We start from the raw sequence: 15,034 nt of genomic DNA on the forward strand, positions 1-15,034 counted from the left end.
CAAGTCTGCATTCTGCACAAACTTCTCTCTGCTGTAATGAATGGACATTAGATGTCCTTTGTCCTTCATGACAACCGTGCCATGTGAGGATGATATGTCCTATTGTGTATTGCACTGGGGACTGGTTTCAAAGTAAAATGAGCAGGAGAAGGCACACCTGGCAGATGATGGTCTTTCCCTTTTTAGGGGCAAAACCCCCTGAGGAAGCAGCTGGCAGGAAGCAGGCTGCTGGCAGCTGGTCCACACCGGTCACAAAGCATGGTCACAAAAATATTGAGGAGTTTATCAAAATACACAAACCTAGAAATGAGTGGACAGGCTGCTTTGAAGAGGGAAACACTGGGGGCAGAGCCTGACACAAAAGTCTGGTAAAGGTCATCTAAGCTATTGAATCCCTTATCCAGGGACTGTAGATGACTATGCAACACATACAGAAAGATTTCTGAAGTCTTTCCTTCACAGCCTCACAGGCCATGATACTGGCTGACAAAAACATATATTGTGGCTATCACACAGGCGAGGCAGGTAGTACCCTCCCCCTTTTCTTCCCTGACATTCATTTGTGGAGGTAAAAAATGGCACCAAAAATGAACAAAACTCACTTTTTTTGCTGCCCAAGACAATAGTGGATCTATGGTGCAAGGAGGAACTGGAGATGGATGGAAGGAGCCCAGGGAGAGAAGGGATGAAGGTGGCTTTGTTTCTAATAGAAAAGCCTATAGACAAAGAAAAGAGAGAACATGGATATTTCCAGCATCCCTGCAGGTAGAACAGAAAGGTATATATAGGATTTGTCTAAATAATACCAGGAACCAGGTTATATCCCACTCTGTTACAAAACTGGCTGGCACAACCTCTACCAGCTAAGATCTTCACCTACCCTTTCCAGTAGTGTTACATTGATAAAATCTGGCAATAGCTCATGATATGGAATACAAATAGGGATTTAGAATGGAAATTAAGTGTGTGTGTGTGTCTTCTAAACTGGTAACTAATCACAGAAGGGGCAGCAGCTCCTCTGCCACTGCAAAATATTAAACTGAGACGGGATCTAATTCTCCTGTTCAGCCTGAGTTAGGGGACTGTTTCAGAAACTGCTGAGTGAAGCTCTCTGGTCTGCTCTACACAGATGGCATATCATCATGTTCACTTCTGGCTTTAAACTGGTTTTGTGTAGTGAAGCCTAGGGGGTCCTCTATTCTCTGTACTGCCCAGCAGCAAGGATCTCCCTTCATTTGGATGTATTTGGAAAATCAATCAATACATGAAAGAAAGAAATATGATTTCAGTTTTTCAGAACATGTGGATTATATGCATAAAAGTAACTATCTTCTATTAAGATGTCCAAGAAGCACCTGAACCCTTAGATACATATATAGATCTGGCACCACATAACCAAAAAATAGGGCGTTTAAAATAAGGAATTATGTTTTGTTGTTGGAAGTCCTAAGAGAAGGCAACAAAGCACAAAACATCTTTAAAACACCTTTATCTGGTATATGTTAGGAAATCTCCTCAGCCAAAAATTATCCCAGACTAGAACTAGCCCAATTGCTTGAATGCTAAGCACCCTCAAGACTTGCCTGAACATAATGGAAATAAGGAGCTGAGTTCACCCTCCAAGTTCCTGTATTTTTGAAAGTTAGTCTCTGTAGCTATAAGATAGAAGATGACTTCTGCAAACTCCAACAAAGTGTGTTGGCAAGATCTAAGATTGCCCTTTGCCTGCCTCCTGACAGTCACAAAGCCCTCTTGTGACTTTAATATAAATGTTTACAGCTCTTTCCTAACAGCACATTTGCCTCCAGGTATTTCCTTGTCTCGACACAATCCATTTTAAACACCAAAGCTGCCAGTTAGCACAGTGCTGAATTGTGTGTCTGGAAACCAAATGGTTCTTTAAAAATAGAGGAAATTGTATTTACAGTAGCAGTTACTGCATCATCACTATCAAATGAATTTTTCAGATGTGATCATTTTGATTAAATGCTTTTCTTTCCCCACCTTCTAGCACAAAGGTCACTTCTCAACTCTGTTTCATCATAGTTCATGTTATAATCCCCTTTAAAATAGTAGTAAGAATAACCTATCTGTTGTTTATACAATGCCTTCTTTCCTCTCCTAAAACTTAACTTCATCCATCACATGAGAAGACAGTAACGACCAGTTTGTTATTTGAATGCTTCTTTTGAACAGAGAGTTTTGTAGCAGTAACTTGTCTTGGAAAATTTGACATAAGCAGCAAATCATGTTTGATCTTTGGGGACCATTCAGGACGCTTTAGAAAAAAAAAGCATTATTTGGTTTTGAGGCACAACAAGGCAGCCTAAGCTTTTTAACAGAGAAGAAGAGAGAGTCCCTTGTGGATTTTGGCAACCTCTTGTGTAAGCAGTAGATGTGGCAAACGTGATTTATGGGGACCAAGGCACTCTTTTCACCAGGTCCATTGCCTTTTTTCACATGAATATTACAGCTAGACACACCTGGAGCACCTGTCCATGTTCAGGCACAGCTGATGGCTGGATACTATCCATTGCCAAAACCATTCTTCCCAGATTTAGATCTAGCCCACTGGCCACAAAGTGACAACCCTGTGACTGAAGTTTATCTAAAATCCCACACATAGGGAGACTGAGGGTATGTGGAAGGTGAAAGCAAAACAGTTTTGACTGTGTCCTTCCCAACTTCATAAACACATGAAGGGCAATGCACCCAGGCAGAGATCAGAGAGGAGAACCTCATTTCCCAAAATACTCTTTTATCTGGTATCTGGGGTCTATAAATAAATAGAAAACAGGACTGCACACTGTTGATATAGCGGCATGTGGAATAAGGCAAAAAGAAGTGACGGTAAATACAGTGGTAAAACATCTTCACAGGTACAACATATACTCGGTCCCTGGTGGTATTTCTAGCACTGACCATGCCAGACCATGGGGTCACTTGGCTGGTCTTTGACACAAGACAGAACTTTTTCAACACACAGTCGCTACTAAACCAGAGATAAAATAAAAAACCAGTAAAAACTATCTGTTATCTAAAAAAGCAACAGAAGTGACAGTCCCCCAATAAGATGACAGTATTTATGAGCTGGTGTCACAAGGTGAATGAAAATTTAGTTGAAGAAGCAAGGGCCATGCACTGGGGAGGGGACCTGGTGAATATGCTACTAGCAGAAAAATCTGCTGGGGGTTCTCTGCTTCCCAGATAAAAACATTCAGAGATGGTGGGGGGCCCTTTAGTTACTCCACAAGATCTATCACCTGCGTCATCCAGTGATTTCTGCATTGAACCAAATAACTTGTAACAAGTTGAGCTAGAGCCTGCCTTTCAAAAAGACAGGCAGCTTTGAATTACAGATTTTGAGCCATGGAAAATCTACCACCTCCCTTGGGAAGCTGCCATAGCAGTTAATTAATTTTTCTGTTAAGAAATGTTTGCCATAGTTCCAGCTTGAATTTGTCTACATTGCTCGAAGGAAGGATCTTCGTCAGGACTGTTAGCGATTTCTGGTACTTACACTCTACCTTCATAAGATCTTCTTCAAACACTTGATAAATGTTAGAGAAACCTCACAACATCCCTGTGAGACACAAAAATGTAATTATCTTAGTACATTACATGGATGAGAACAAAGGCAGAGTGGAATTAAAATTCTACTCAGGCAAAGCTAAGACATGAATCAAGTGGGATTCCTAGGAAGAAAACCTGGTACCTCCATTCGCTGCTCCATATCACTGTCTCCTGCATCCATGCTTCAGAAACAGTCAAGTTTAGGTGTCCTTTACAAGTCAGAGACAACCCTAAAGAGGATGATCTCAACACTGCTGAGCACCTTCATCTTCAGGAAGAACTGAAGGCACTGAAGAGCAGGCAGGATCCGTCCTTCTTTGCTCTGTGCCTAGCAGCTTGCACTGATCCACATAGCAACGTATTTACCCCCTGAGTTCTGAAGTTCAATAATGCAAGATGTTTAGGGAAGAGTCAGAACTTTTCTTCCTAAACACAGCAAGGAATGCAGAAGTTACTTTGGAAGTACTGGAAATTTCCAAGATATCTCAGTCAGGTATACATAATTCCCTTAAGTCCCTTAACAAAACCCTCGCCCTTGCTCTCTGTTAACCGCTCGGTCAGTGACCAGTACTTTATGTCTCCAGAAGCATTTTCTCCACTACTTAGCCTCCAATGACACCTGCTCTTCTCAAAAAGGATTATATGACATGGTTGGCTTGATGACCTAGAAGGTCCCTTCCAGCCTTATGTTGTAGTAGAATATTAATGACTCTGCTAATTCAGAGCTGTCTGACCTCCACTCTGTAAAGCTCCAAGCAAGATGATCTCGCTCTCATTATAGCTGTCGTGTTCTCAAATAACCTGTTCATGTAAAATGTATGCAGTTTTCTTCTTCTCCTTGCAATACAGTGATTTCTCTCTGTAACAATCTCCCAAAAAGCCAGTCACTGTTCAAGTGATCTTCTCTGTAACTGTCTGGAAAATGCTTTGGAGGTTATTTCCTTTTTATTCCCAACAACCAAACTAGGTATATAACTATGAAATTAACAGAGTCCTTAAATGAGACTCTAAAGAGTCTGAAATAATTCAACTTAAAATCTAGAAGGAATCTAATGTGCTGCATTTATCTCCTGTATTCCCCCATCCCAACTAATGCAAGTAAGTGCTTGATGACTTAGGGAAGGCAAAGAGGCCATTTCTGTTCCCTCAAATAACAGTGGCTCCTATGTGCCCTCAAGGCTACACCTGCCTACGTGCCATCGTGGAAGCTCATAGACCTAGCCAAACAGCTTTTAGGTAATGTCAGGTACCTGTGTGCCCACATGCAGCAGAACCTCAGAAAATCACCTGGGGGGTCTTCTGCCAGCACCCAAATGAGTGCTCAGAAAGGTGGGAAGGGGTGAGATGTGGAGCAAACCACGTTAACTCTGGTGTGGTGCCATCCCTTCAGAGCAATGCAGATACACCAAAGCTTTTTCATTCACTCAGAGTTCAGAGCACACCCACAAATAATGTGTCCCTTAGCAGACCTCTTAGGGTTATTTAAGACTCTTGAGTGGTGGAGCAAGCCTGTATCACGTACTGTACAGTCATGTAAATAGCCTTCACTTTATCTAAAGTTCTTGTAGGAAATGCAGACACAGAATGATGTTATATGGGAGGTAGTAATGATAATAATACTAACAGGTTTTTTGCAGACTTCTCAGTAGATTTTAGGAATATAAACTTTGTGTCTTACAGATTCAGGCCTTTAGCCGAAGTTAGGCCAAAAAGAGATGTCAGGGGAAAAGGAATCAAAGACATAGGTGAGTGTAGAAGGAAAAAAACCCTGTCACCTCTACTACACAGAAATATCAGATTGATCCATATTTCAAAATAGGTTGAAAGTTAGATTTAGTCTGACCAAGGACAACAACTATTCGCAATGATACAACATACTGTAAATCTAATGTCAGAGACTGGACAATAGGCGATTTCTTCCCTAGAGCAGTGTTTTGCTGGCACTAGATTCATGTTCATGCTGAGGTTCCCACTTGCAGGTAAAATAACACCCTCACTTCCTTGCAACTTAATATCTGAAGCTTGGGAAAGATTTACCCCCACCAGGCTGGCCATCTGTTAGCCTTCCCCAGCCTCTTCAAACTTTTAAAGATATCTAATTTTCCTCCCTGTCTGTCAATTTTCTAAAATAATACTGGCTTTGCATTTCTCTCATGAAATATTTCTTTCTTTCTTTTTTTTTTTTTTTTACTTTCTTTGCTGCATTTCATGATTAATATTCTCATTAAAACTTCTTTTAGAGACAGTTCTTTGGCATATTCTGATTTTCTGGAGCTCATTCCTTAAACATCTCCAGTTCCAAGCTCATGTCTAGTCAACATCTGCTGCTTGCCAATTGTCTACAACTCATAAAGTCTTCTATACACCCAGCAATCTTGCAGCTCATGGGGAAATCTGAAAGGAAACCCAACAGGAAAGCCACATAACCTGATAGATAGCACTCTAAAATGTGCATAAATCTTCCTCCCATCCCAGGATGCAAGCCTTTTCTAAAGGAGGCAGACAGATTTAAAGAAAAAAAAATCAGATTATTTAAAAAAAAATAAAATCAGATATTTTTTTTTTAAAAAAAAAAATCTTAAAAGGATATTCCCTGTTTTTCTTGGAATGGTGGAAGCCTGAGCCTTTTCTGTGCCAAGACAGTTAGGCCAACGTTGAGCAGAGGAGAACAGTCTGCAGGGACCAGCTGGACAAATAGAGATGAACAAGTCAGTTAAGTGAAAGGTCTTTTCCATTTCTTACTGACCATGATCGAACGAACAAAAGCCACTGAAGAACAGTGATCCCTCTTGGGGAAAGACCTGCTTATCAACAGGGAAGTATTGAGTACAATATTTTGTTTTAATGAAATATTTGGCATGTCCTGCAGTGATCAATGCCAGAGTTTTGGAGAGAACGATAGCAATAGACTATAATTAGCTGCGATAACTCCTCACAATAACAAATATATTCTGTTTTGAATTATTCATGAACTACTGTGTTATTTATGGCAATTCCAGCCTTTCTTTTCCTCTGGTAATGTGGGGTGTTTAGGTTTTGGGTACTTCTCTTCTTTTTTTGTAATTTGGCCAGACACAATGTTGTAATTACTAGGCACAGGAATAAATAAATAAATAAGCTCCAGGAAAGGGGGGTGGGGGAGTGGGGAGCAAGTTTTCAGTGATGCAAGTTTTCACTCACATTGGGGGGATGAGGAGGGAGCAACAGGATGTGAATTTCTATGTTCTCCATCAATTACCTGTCTTTCTGACAATGCAGTATATGGACCGCCTAATTGGAAGCAAGAAGGGACCACTTCTTTGCAAAGTCCAGGCTACTCAACTTTCTGAGCACGATTTCTCACCGAGCAGATGGAGGGTTTCAGCTTTCCCCCAAGGTTCTCCACATGAAGTACCCGAGTAAGTGCTTGGCCAATGTTCTGTATGTGACTGATATCTCTACTCACAGCAAATTGACCCAATGGCTGGGATTTTTGTCTGTTTTTCTCAAGAGATGCATTGTTTAGTTGAGTTCCAGCTAGCAAAAGTGATGGGGGAGGTATTATGCATTTAAAATTGATTTACTTGAGCAGCTCGAGATAATGAAGTCCTCTAGTCACAGAAGTAAAGTACAACCAGGCACTTACTGGGCTGCTGCTGCAGTTTACTGTTGCTCCACCTTCCATCCTTGCCTTTAAGAGACAATTTACCAGGAGATGTGGTCTCTGCATTATTGCAAGGAGTACTACTTGCCTTTTGGCTATGAAAGTACTAGTCCTCCAGAAGCAAAGGCTCTGATCCAGAAGATCAGAGAAATAACTTCACTCTCCTTCAAAATCGGTGAGTTACGCATATAATCAAACCAAAGCAGCTTGAATACCTGGTCTGAAGCAGATTGATGTCCATAGCAAACCCTCCTTTTCCTATCCAGTGACTATCATTATTCTGGGGAATCTAAGGCCAAGAATCACCCAAACTTATTTCTCCGGATAGCTCTCCAGCAATAAAAAAAAAGGTCATTTCCATGCAAGATCTTAAACTTCTATTTCAAAGGCTTTCTGTACCCAGATTTTACAAACCACTTGTCTTTCACACTAGCTCCCACAAGGAGCTGTGTTGAACTGAAATGCTTGCTTTCCAAGCCATGAAGCAATCCCCACTGCACATAATAGTTTGAAAATATTACTTCTCACCCCGTCCTCCCTACAGAAAGACTGCCACATACCTCCCAGAAGGGAATGAAAGTAATCTAACATTCATATACTGTATCAATAGATAGGTTGTTAAGAGACTGAAGTACCTGATATCTCAGCTACTGATACATCGCATAAAACTGTACATTGTACAAAAGCCAACACACACACACATGTATATATGCACACACGTGCACACACTCTTTACACATTGCCATTTATCCAGAACAGAGGAAGGGTAGTGATGCTAACACTGATACCCCAAAAGAGTTATTTGGTGTTGGATTTCTGGACACTTCAGAGTCAAGTAACACCAAAAGATAATTGGTACTGGAAGACCTTTTAGAGACTTTGCTTTGAGGTCTGCCAGCTTCACAGGTGATCCCTCCGTGCCCTAGAGACTGGGAGACAGAGAACGGACATTGTGTTCTACTAACAAAGACTGTACCTTGGGTTTATGATACATTTGAAAACCAGCTTTCTGGTTGCATAATACCATCCTGAGATTTGCCACCTTTGGTGGAAAAAAAAAAATCCTTCAAGGGATTCTTCCAGGTTTCCCTGACATTTAAGAGCAGTTGCTTGACTCCTAAAATGAGCCAGAAAGGTGAAATTCTGTGGGAGCAAGAGGAGGAGAAAATCACAAGACTGCGTATTTAGGAGAGATCCATGTTCTCACCCATGCAGAGGATGTGTGAATCACTGCTGGATGGTCTGCTGAGCTGACTGTGCATCTTTCACCCCAACTGCTGCATTTCTCCATCAGCAGCAACTGGGGCAGAGGACACATTCAATATCTACTGAATATAATTAAGTCTAATTGCAAAGTTAATTGTTGAGGAGAAGGCGGGGGGAGAAAAACAAACAGCGTGAAACTAAGTGAGGATATCAGAGCTCAGCAATCTGACATCCTCAAGATCAAGCTGAAATTCAGCTTCTGTGCCCCATATTAACTATATCTTCCTGTGTATGTATGTGTCTATCATTCATCGCTTCTCTGGCTGGACACCAATGACTGCCAAACCCCTCTCCCCCCAGAAAAGGACTCAGCCCTATTAGCAGCTAAAGCAGCAAATTGAAAATACCTTAGCAGCACCCTGAAAACTTGTTCAGGCTGGGACCCAAGAAGAATGAGGGTATCTTGGTTCTAGGAAGAAATGATTTGACTGCATGGCAAGTCTAACTGTTTATGGGCTATACTACCAGCTGATGTTTATTGCTGTAGCTTCATTGACTAGGACAGAGCTATTCTGATGCTACAGCTGCCAAGATATCTCTTAGATGCTGCTTCATTCAGAAATAAAGCTTGAAGTCTTCCAAAACCTGATCTACTGTGACATTTCAAGATCTCCAGTCTGAAGGAAAGTTCCTGGGGATGACATATTAAAAGTAGCATGGAGTGGGCTTGGAGACATATGAAAGAATCAAAAACTTCAAGTTTACTCTCCCTGTTGATAGGCACAGGGAAGGGATATCCATCTTGTGCTTCAGTGCTTAAGTTCAGCATACAACTTTAAGAGATTGGGGTGGAATCCATTGTCTGTCTGTGAAGGGACGAATTATGGTCACTGTGAGAAATGGGATGCTAGCCCACCTGGACATTCACAGGGGCCCAGCCTGGGCTTTGAAAGCTGGAGGTCTACGGTGCATACAGCTCACTGTCTTTGGTAGTGAACAGACCTGGACGGCACTGTGACACACTGAACAAGGCTGAGTCAGGCAGGGGATGCTGGGAATAAAAGGGTCTGTGATATGGCAGCACAGACTGAAAGGTTGTACTGCGCAAACATCCCCAGACAGTCACTCTTCTCTGATGCAACATTAAATATCAATTTGCAATTGGATTGCAAATTTTGTGTGAATTTCATGTTTATTCATGGGAATTCCTTCTCCACTCAGTGCTCTACACAGTTTTGGTGTTTCCCAATGCAAGCAGTCACAAACGAAGGAAAGAGAAAAAGCACATCAGCCATATTTTTTTTCAAAAAACCACAATCCAGCAGGAGAGATGAAGACCACTAGAAGTAGCATATCAGTCAGATTCTTCCTGTGTTTCAAGCACACATTCAATCAACATCTCACATGTTGCCTCATGCCAAGTAGACTTGTATGTGTCTGAGTACACATGTAGGATGCTAACTGATACAATGACCTTGTGATGAAGAGCAGGGCTTGCCTGTCCTCTGGGTTGCCGCAGGAGAAGCAGCACCACTAGGACCTCTCCTAGAGGCATTCCTACACACTTGCACACCCCAAACCCCAGATCTTCTAAGTGCATACAACCACTGCAACAAGCCAAATAAAAGCATAGTCATCTCCAGATAGATCCTTCCACCGCAGCTTTGTCACTTAGCTCACAGATCACAGAACAAGAAGTACAGAGCAAGGTCTTCCCCACTAAGAGGAAGCAAACCAACCCTTTTTTTGCTTAACATGTTGTAATGATAATCACAGGATGGTTGTACTAGCAACTAGGGACACCAGGGATTTACATTGGGAGACATGTAAAAAAGCCAAATGATTTTGTTGGGGAAGAGCGTTCTTTGGTTCTCCCCTTAGCTGTTTGGGTTTTGCTTTTTTTTTTCTTTTTTTTTTTTTTCCCTGCCATTTTAGTATAATCTCTGAGGAGGCGGGGGGGGGTGTGTGTGTGAAGGAAATCCAGCTGTTGCCATGGCAGCCTCTAGCTGGCCATCTCCTGCATCACTCACAAGTTGCACAGTGCTGTTTCCCTCCAGTGCCAGCTCCTGGTTTCAGGTGTTTTCTTACCGGCAATGGCAGGGAGGGAGTGTGCATGCAAAGCAGTGAAGAGGGGGGATCAGCAGTCAGCGTAGGGTGGGAAGAGGTGGCCTAGAAGGAGGAAGGGTCACATGAGAATGGGTGAGAACAGATCATCAGGAGTGAAAGTGAATGCAATGATGGATGGAAAGGAAGCATTTAAAGGCAGAAACAGAATTAGCTTGGTGGAGACCCCGGACAGAGACAGAGGTGTATTTGTCACCTAGAAACTAGTCTAATTTGTGCTGGCACTTGCCCAAAACTGGTGGAGATTCCCCTGACACAAGAGCCTCTTAAAAAACACTACGCTACTTTCTCCCTAAATCCATCTCTGGCTTCCGCCACAAATAACAGCACCACGCTCTGAGTTCAGGCTCTAAGTTTAGTCTCCATCATGTTTAGATCTTAATGCAGCCCAGACATTAAAAATTCATGTTCTGATGGTTTCCATTTTCACAAGGGCCTGTTCGAACTAATGACATTGCCTCAGCAAGCACTTCATAAGTTAATCATATGCTATCATTTCTCACTGCCTTGAAGATGGAAGCCAAGAAGTCTTGCTCACAAAGCTTCAGCATTCATGGGTCTCCCTGAAGACAATCTTCCATGCCTCCACAGGATTTAACCAGGTACTTGCTGAACATTTAAAGCAGTAAAAGTCAGGAGCTTATAGGAGCATTCCTGGGGATGAAGTGACAACAGCTAGCAGGGAAGCTTCCACTACCCTTAGTGCTAAAAGGAACATATTCAAATGACTGGAAGGTTAAAATTAATTGCCTCCCCTACTATTGGCACTATGCAGCAATGCAGAGTCCACTAAGACTTTGCTTTGTCCACCACAGGAGACCTCAAACCCCCAGGTTTGTAGCCCTTGAAGCTACAAAACTACAATGTGCCAAATTAAGAGAGCGAGAGGAATGATGGGATGTTTAAAAATCTAAGGACTGGGCCATGACAATGTATATTTTAGCTGAAAATGCCTTGATGGCCCTAAAAGGACCACATTTAACACTGCTAAGGAAAACCTGACTTGAGGGGTAGTGTTGGTCTATACAAGGGTGGGATTGTCCAAGCAGGCACCTGATAAAGCTTCTGATATAACTTTGAGAATTGTGAGCCCAACCCATAATCAATCTCCAGAGCTCCAGTTCATTAACTTTTTACTACAGTGGGGGCTTTTGAACATGGTGATGAAGAACTTAGAGACTGAATGGATGTGAACCCAGTGGAAAGACAGTCATCAAAGAGCTTTCTTTTGTGCAGGGTGATCTTTGCACATAACAGGAGGGGAAAGCATTAGTCCAAGACCCAGGAACACTGAAGTGGGAACAGACTTGCAGATCCCATTTAATATGTGCTTCCAGTCCAGGGAAAGATTTATTTCATCCTGTCTAAACAATTCAGGTAATGGGCCATCCTTAAAAAGTCCATTGCATCCTTCCTTATTTTTCACTGTCAGCAATGTAAGTCCTTCAACCTGCTAATGAAGCTTACAGTTCCATTTTGTCCTTGGACATCGAAAACTCTTTCCCTCAACTATTTCATCCTTACTCTTGCTTCCCAGTCGCAGTATGTTTTCTTTTCACAGTCCGGGCTTTGTTCAAACTCTGATGTCTGGTGGCCCCAGCACAGATGTGGGGAGGTACATGTGTATCCTGTTCTCAGGCTATGGCTGAGATCAAGGTGCACATGGATATCAGATAGTCTATATCTATCTATATCTATATCTAGCAGGCTATATAGCGTCCTCACAGACAGGACAGGGCAGAAGTTTATTTATCTTTCCCCTGGTATCAAGAAAATGCAATAGTATCTCCTCCTTCCCTCCCCAGTTCAAGTTCCAAATGAAGTCTTCTGTCCTTTGCTCCTGTCTCCTCTTCTCCACCCTGGGTTGCAACTTCCCACCAAACTTTATGCATGGTATTTTCTAGGGTATTTTTTTCACCTAATACCAAAGCTACAGATCCTGCTGCACTGCGATCCTTTCGTACTGCCACTCTAACTCTTGCATCTCTTTACTCCTCCTTAGCATCATCACCAGCTAGCTCTCCTTTTTTCTAAAGTGCATCTGTCTCTGCAGAGACCAGCATCTTGCAGTATCTTCACTCAGCTGGAAGTCTCCAGCATAGGAAATTAGCACCACCAATTATTCTAATACCCCTAAACCCTGCTAATCCCACTGATGCTCTGTTTCAGCCTCCTCAAGCTGAAGGCAATCCACTGATTGTTTTTTCAGCTCAGCAATGAGCATGGGGCTCAGGAGGAATGCAGCAGCTTGCTTCTGTCATCCTGTGTTTATTATCACTCATCTTTTGTCTTCACAGTCAAGAAAGGCCACTGATGAGTGTAATCACAGGGAAAAGCCCAGATCAGAGAAAAGTCCACAGCCAGAGAGCGAAGTAGTGGGTCAGAGGTTCATTTAAATTGAAAGTCACATGCAGTAATTGCATAAATCTAAAACTATACCTACATGGGGATGTGTGGTATTATTTTAGAGGCAGAAATAAACACTATCAGCAATAAAAATGGATAGAGATGCTATGCAATAAGAGGCGTTTTTGAATGGCTCTTCAGGAGTGAGGTAGTAAGTAAGTAAGAAGTGAGGTAGTAAAAGTAGTAAGGAAGTCTTTCTTCACACCAATAGTTTAAAGCATTGGAACAGCCCTACCACCTGCATTAGGACAGGAGAGACAGTTCATTTTGATTGTCCACTGCTCTAAGCATGAAGTAGAGCCAGGTTTAACACCCGTCTTATTGTAAAGCAACTGGAGAGGATTAAAAAAAAAAAATAAAAATGAGAAAATAGCATCTAGCATGCACGTGTTGGGCAGAAAGGTCTACAATGGACAGTCATCACAAAAGGGGATTTATCTCAGAAGGGGCAAACTATTCAGACTTCACTGCAGAGCATCCCAGTAACCCCCAGCTGAGGACAACGGGACACTGTCTGGCCTGGCAGCATTAGGAATTCCAGCCCTCCATGACGTTATGACGTTTGTCCTTTCCTTGCCCTTTGGAGGCAGGTGCACTCACAGCTCCTCTCCCCTGGGATGGTTTTGTGCTGGTATGTCCTCTGCTATGCCAGAGGAGGTCAAGATCTGTAATTTTCCATTACTGCTGCTTATCAAATGTCAGCATTCTGGCAACCTTCAAAAGTCTCTGTTCCCCTTCTCGCCACTGGGACCTAAAAAATCTCTTTTCCTCATTCCCTGTTCAGATTTTACATAAGGGACTCAAACCTTGAGAGAATTGTAGGCAAAAAGGGAAGTATCAAGTCTCTTGTCTGTGTCACCCCTTGTTATTCATCCAGTCTGGCACGTTTTTCCATTCTTCATGAAGGACACCTATTTCTTGCAAGTGGTTGATGCTGAGGAAATTGCTTTTAATGTTTTGAAAGATCCTCAGCATCCTTGGAGGCCTTAAAACACAGAAACTACTGTGGCAGCAGACACAAGAGATTTGGAGCTGCTTTCAGAGATCAAGGCATACGTCAGCTTAAAAGGAATCCCCTCTCTGCAGAGAGAATGAGAAGACCTGCTACATCCTAAAGAAAAGACGTGAATCAAAGAGTCGCTAATGGTAGACAAAGTCAGTGACACAAACTAGAAGTTTTCTATATTGGGGAAGTCCTTAGTGGCTTTGGTATTTAAGCTGCAGGGTTTCCAAGGCATCCACCCATTTATGAGACTTCTGGGGAGAACCTGTGACTAAGTGCTTACCAGTGCTTTACTTAGATACTGTTAAGTATATGGGCAGATACGTTCAGGTAAGCCTGGATAAGAGGCAATCAGTCTGTAACTCCATGGAGAAGATGTATTAGTCAACCTTCACATAAGAGGTGGACAAAGCGTGGCCTATACTTCTCCAGAATTACCTGGGCACTTAAAACGATTGAGGCTACCAACATTAAGAGCAGCTTAGGGATAATGAAACTCCAGCTATGGCTTTAAGCTCTTTTTGGCCATCTGTAGGGAAATGATTAAGTAAAAGCTGAGGTGCAGAGGGATGTGCAAATGGACAATAATAAGTTGTTGTAAATTCCAAGTCACCTCTACTCATCAGGATTTCAGCCAGAGATCAATACTGTTCATAGAGACAAACAGATAAAATTAAAGTTGGCCAGTGGCAACCTTGAGTCATCCTTCTAGACAGTGTGGGTTCATGGAGTCTTGCCTTGGAAAGAGTTTACTGAACAAAATGTGGTTTTTAAATACCCTGGCTCAGCTTTGATGCCAGATACAAAACACCTTTCACAAGCATGCGAGCTGGAAGCCTTGGAGCAAGAGCACATTATCTTCTGGTGAAAGATGAGGTAACTAATCTTCTCCACTTGGTTTTTTTTCCTGACCACAGATGCTTTATATGGAACTCCTCTGATTTTGCTTGTGTGGCGTGTGGAAACCTCTATTTAGGTGAGCAGAGGAGGGATGGTACCTTACCATCTAAGTGAAAAAGATCAAAATCTAACGTGACTTTTAATGTTTACTGGGTTTTCTTAACCCAGCAGAAAAATGC

The 15,034-nt window shown here is 42.2% G+C and overlaps 1 protein-coding gene across 6 annotated transcripts in view; it reads right to left on the reverse strand.

Annotated features, from left to right (window-relative positions):
* ADGRB1 (adhesion G protein-coupled receptor B1) overlaps positions 1-15,034 on the reverse strand; it is a 295,063-nt gene that overhangs the window by 256,629 nt on the left and 23,400 nt on the right. The window contains exon 2 of one of the 6 annotated variants that reach the window (XM_055800317.1): positions 603-716. The exons of the other annotated variants lie outside the window; for them this stretch is intronic. The gene's annotated coding sequence lies outside the window, so the exon portion shown is untranslated. The remainder of the gene's footprint in view (positions 1-602; positions 717-15,034) is intronic. 6 annotated transcript variants of the gene reach the window in all.

Source organism: Falco peregrinus, chromosome 3, assembly GCF_023634155.1.
Source record: "Falco peregrinus isolate bFalPer1 chromosome 3, bFalPer1.pri, whole genome shotgun sequence".
NCBI lineage: Eukaryota > Metazoa > Chordata > Aves > Falconiformes > Falconidae > Falco > Falco peregrinus.